Here is a 5,226-nt window from a genome sequence, read left to right on the forward strand (position 1 = left end):
CACATCTAGTATTATACACAATACTGAAGATAGTTATTTGTGTCATAATTACTTCTTGTCCTACTAAACTGCAATTTCTTTAGATCAAAAAAATCTATTGTATGTATTATTTTAACTGCAAGATGAAGCACAGAGCCTTGCACACAGTATTTTCCTGTTTGTAAAGTCTTATGGATCTTAATCCTGCAAAATCCAATTTCTTCATCTGCATAATGGGAATAATACATTACATACCTCATGGAGTTGTTCTAAGGAAAGTACTATATAAAATATCTTACTTCTTTAAATTTTATTTTAAAAGGAAAAACAGCAAAATGAAAGGTAAGATAAATTTGGTTACAGTTTCTGGAATTCTTAGATAAGAACCCTGGATTTAAAATACCTCAAGAATTTAAAAATAAAAGTCATAGGATTAAGATCATTTAATAATAGTTAATAATAATTGCTAATATTTATATTTTGCTTTAAGGTTTACAATGTGCTATATATAATAATGTGCAGGTAAATATTTAACAGCGAATTCTCAAAAGAAAACAATGGCACGTAAGAAAAAATTTTAAGGTTTTAAGCCTGCATTTTCAGCATTTTTTCCATTACTTTCTTCGTCTAGCAAAAGAAAAACAAAAGAAAACATAAACCCTGATTTGTAGTATTTATCAGTTTCTGAGACTAATCCTAAAAATTTAACAATCGGCTTAGTTTGAGCTGACTCTGTCTAGGGCATCTCAGATTTAATATACAAACATATATGTAAATGTGTGAGTATGAAGTAGAAGTACCTCAATCTCTGATGAAATGTAAATACTTTAGGCTTCTTTCCCAAATTCACCCCAAGGATTTTCCCACAGAAAATGAGTCCTGAGTTGGTGGGAATATAAATCCATTGAAATGATGGGAATGGCCTTAGCCCCAGTATTTCCTTACACTTTACCTACTTTTTCCCAGCACGTACTACATGTACTGCTCCCCTATATAAACCTGGCCTTTGCCCTGATGCTGCTACTGTTATTATTAGTCCAATTGCAGTCCAGTTGTTTTTAATTTCTCTACTTCAAACTGTTCTCCCCTATTTATGCTACTTATGGCAGCTGATGACACTGCCATAATGGCTACTATTGCTGTTCCTGCTATCTGTTTGTCTTTCTTGTTCATCTCCTTAGGGGATCAGTCTACTGCCTTTATTTTCTCTTTCCTTTAGCTTAGCTCTCTCCTTTATTTTTATTTATTTATTTGTCCAATCATTTATTTATTTAGGTTTTTTTGCAAGGCAATGGGGTTAAGTGCCTTGCCCAAGACCACACAGCTAGGTAAATATTAAGTGTCTGAGGCCAGATTTGAACTCAGGTACTCCTGAATCCAGGGCCAGTGCTCTACCCACTGCACCAACTAGTTGCCCCTTAGCTCTCTCCTTTAAAAAACATAAATAAAACTTTTTGTCACTAAATATAGCTGGTCACAGTTGATTCTTCAGTGAATTCATCACACATTCAAACCCAAAAACTAGACTACCCCAAAACATTTTAAACAACATTTTTAAACTTCTTTAAGTATATATATATTATATATATATGTATATATATATATATAATATATGTGTGTGTACATATATATACATACATACATACACATGTACATACACATAATGTTATTTGATTCTTACAACTACCCTATAAGGGAAGTGTTTTTATTATATCAATTATACAGAAAGGGAAATTAGGGTTAAAAAAGATCTGACTTTCCTGGAATCCCATATTCAACAAATATCAGAGGTAGAATTTGGATTCAAATCTTCCTAAATCAAAACCAAATCCAAGTGTTATTCATCATACCACCTAGCTGCTCCCTAACAAAAGAGGAAACTGAAACTCTGGTAATTTAATCATTTTAGCCAAAATCACACAGAAATAAATGGATCTTCTAGTATTAAGACAGGCACACAAATAAAAAACACGAAGTCTCTTAATTCTAAATGAAATGCCTTTTTACTCTACCATACTCCTCCCTCTTGTAAAAGTCATATTTTGATTATTTCTCCAACAAAGGTTTGTGTATGGACAAATCAGTATCCACCAATACAAAGTCAAGAAGAATCAAAATTTTTACATCAGACTCTAGAGGTCCCCAACTAGACACCAACCAAAGGTAGTCCAACAGAAATTTTTAACATTTACTCCAAGCTCAGATAGTGTTAAGTTCAAAAAGACAAAATTTATTCTGGGCCTTGGACCTGGACTTAGCTCCCAAACTGATGCAATAAGAAACAAGGCCAACAAATGTTTACCAAAAGGTAATATCCCAGAAGAGGAAGATTTCTAAATCTCCCAAAGTGATATATTGCCTTGGGGCCCAGAGACTAGATCCTGCTTACGTCCATGGCTGTTGTTGCCTTTTTTTTTTTAATTCTTTCCTGGCAGCTGGTGCCTGTAAGCTCCACCCTTCCCTTTCCCCACTCCCTTTTGAGTAAAAGAGGCAAATAAACTTTATGAGATAGAAGGTACCCATAGTGATGGGCGGGGCTAGTAACTAAGAGAGACTGGAAAAGAAAAAATGTAGGGAAGAGACACTCAGAAGGGCTTGCTACCATCTGGGGAGAGGAAGACTCTGGAGATTTTAACCTCATCTTACACCACGGAGGTAGCATTGAAAGACTGGGATTCCTTTTCATCTAAAATAAGACCTGAATTCATCTAAAGACATGCAGTTTTACTTAAGATTTCCCTCTGTCCTCTCTTTTCCCAGCTTGAAAATTTTATTTGACCTTTCTGGAAGTACATGTCTGCCGGGTTTATTCATAGCAGAATGGAAAAAGAAAATCTGTGAATAGTCTCAAGGATGACTCATTGAAGGAGGATCTTTAGATTATTCTCAGGCCCAGCAGGCAAAAACAAAGTAACCGAGACTATCTTCCCCCACCCCTCCCTCTCTCTGGGTGCAATGATCACCGAGGACTGGATGTCATCTCAAGAAATGTGCATTAAGACTTAGGTCTCTCTCAGCTGCAAACACACATCCTTATTATATTTTGAATCCCTCTTCTTATCAGCTTTGAAAGAGATTCATTCACTTATTTGATATTCATTTATTTTTTTTCATTCATTCTATTAATGGGATTAATTTTTTCCTTCTTTCCTGAAGTCATATCTCAGTATGCTACCAATAGGGGTAAAGTTTCATCTATTTATTGTTCATTCTTTCATTCACAAATATCTTAAGTTTTTATGCCTAATACCCTATGTTCTATTTATTCCATCATCTTGCCTCTATCTCTTTTACTTTACAATCAAGTTGCAAGGTTGAAATCAGAAAGACAAAGTCTGTCATTTCATATTTGCTGAGTATCCTGAAGTGTTAAATACAATACAGTAGAATAGATGCATTAAAAACTCCATAATTTCTTTTCTTTTGTTAGATAATGATTACATTTTAGGTTTGCAAAGTACTTTCTATAGATCATCTCATTTGATCCTGACTACAGTCCCATAATGGATGGTTAGGTGGGGCAGTGAATGGAGTTCTGGACCTAGAGTAAGAAAGACTCATCTTCTTGGATTCAAATCTGGCTTCAGACATTTACTACCTGGGTAATACTGGGTAAGTCACTTCACTCTATTTGCCTCACTTTCGTCATTTATCAAATGAGTTAAAGAAGGAAATGGCAAACTGCTCCAGCATTTTTGTCAAGAAAACCCAAATGGGATCATAAAGAGCTGGACATGACTGAAACTATAAAGTAGGTATTCTTATTATCCCTATCTTACCAATGAAGATAGAGACACAGACAGAGAGAATAAGAGACACATCCTGTCTCCAAAGCCAGCACTTTAGCTAGCCAGTTGTCTCCTCTTTAAAATTCCATATACTTAAAATAATCTGAGTTGGAAGGGATCACACAGATATTCTATTCCTACTCAATCCTGAATAGGAATCCTCTAAGTGATCTTCCAGCCTTTGTTTGAATATCTCTTTCGACATTTCACTTTTGTATAATTAAGGAAGTTATTTGCTCATTCTGCTTTAGATTCCAGCATATGTCCAATCCTTGATCCATATTGCATCATTTCCAATTCTTGCAGATAGCTATTATGTCTTCCTAAGTTTTCTCTTCTTTGGATGTTGTCATTTGTAATCAAAGAAGATTATGGCATCAAATGATTGGTGGCATGACATGCATATTATGTTTATTATAGCTAGGGAAATGTGGTGCAAAGACATCCTTCTAGAACTGTTCCCCCTCTCCCCCTATGGCTTGACTTGATAGAAAACAGGACTTTCTGGTGAAAGCCTGGATACTGTAAGAGTCCTTGGTCTTAGGGATATGGTCCCCTCCTGTATCAGTAAAGCACTAGAAATGCTGGGCAAAAGCTCCAGTATGTGATAATCTGGCAACAATTGGTGACAACACAATACCCAAACCTGTATCACAATAGTCTAATCTTCAGTAAGCCCTTTCCTTGTCAGGTCTGCAACACTACCTTCCCACCCTACAACCAAAGACACTGGTTTCCCCAGAGACTGCTTAGGTTATGGGAATAACACTGCAGGATCACAAATGGGAATCCTTTATGGTCAGAACTATGATTGTATCTAATGATCTTCCAAACCTCCAACTTATGTTCTTGATTAATGAAAACATTCTTGGTAAATTCTTCAGGTTGAACATCTTCATTTCCTTTAACCTCTGCTTAGTGCCTTACCATTTTCAGCACCCTCCAGTGCAGGAGGGCACACAGGAAACTATAATTATTATTTTGAATAAACATTGAATTATAGAATTCCCTTTCCATTCTATGAGGAAGAGTAGGAGTTCTTTGGGCCAAACCCGAACTCTCCAGTATCAGGGACCATTCTGCTGCCTCAACAATTCAGTTCATATTCTGGATCCATCCATCACAACAGAGCCCTGGGGGTCTTTTCATCCTGACCCTCTTCCTATCCTGAGGCATCGTGTGACATCTATAAAGCAACTCATTCACTGGGAAATGTATCTGATACCAAACCTAAGGAACAATGAGTATCTGATTGGGCTACAACATAGCCATTACCAAACCTGAAGAATAGCAGTACTGGATTGGGCCACAACATTGCAATTCCCAATCAGCTTTGCAACAAAACATACATACAATTTAATTCTGCTTGTCTGTCTTAAGTCCAAACTCTGAAGATGACATTAAAAAAAATCTGATTTCTGAACAGAGACTAAGAGTTGAGAGATCAGGTAAAGCAGAC

At 36.1% G+C, this 5,226-nt stretch overlaps 1 long non-coding RNA gene across 1 annotated transcript; it reads left to right on the forward strand.

The window, feature by feature from the left end:
• The first annotated feature begins 2,563 nt into the window (after positions 1-2,563).
• Positions 2,564-3,072, forward strand: LOC141517509 (uncharacterized). The gene is made up of 2 exons (XR_012476887.1): positions 2,564-2,634; positions 2,740-3,072. It is a non-coding gene; the product is annotated as an uncharacterized LOC141517509 (long non-coding RNA).
• Positions 3,073-5,226: the final 2,154 nt, after the last annotated feature.

The sequence above is a fragment of the Macrotis lagotis genome, chromosome 1 (genome assembly GCF_037893015.1).
Source record: "Macrotis lagotis isolate mMagLag1 chromosome 1, bilby.v1.9.chrom.fasta, whole genome shotgun sequence".
NCBI lineage: Eukaryota > Metazoa > Chordata > Mammalia > Peramelemorphia > Peramelidae > Macrotis > Macrotis lagotis.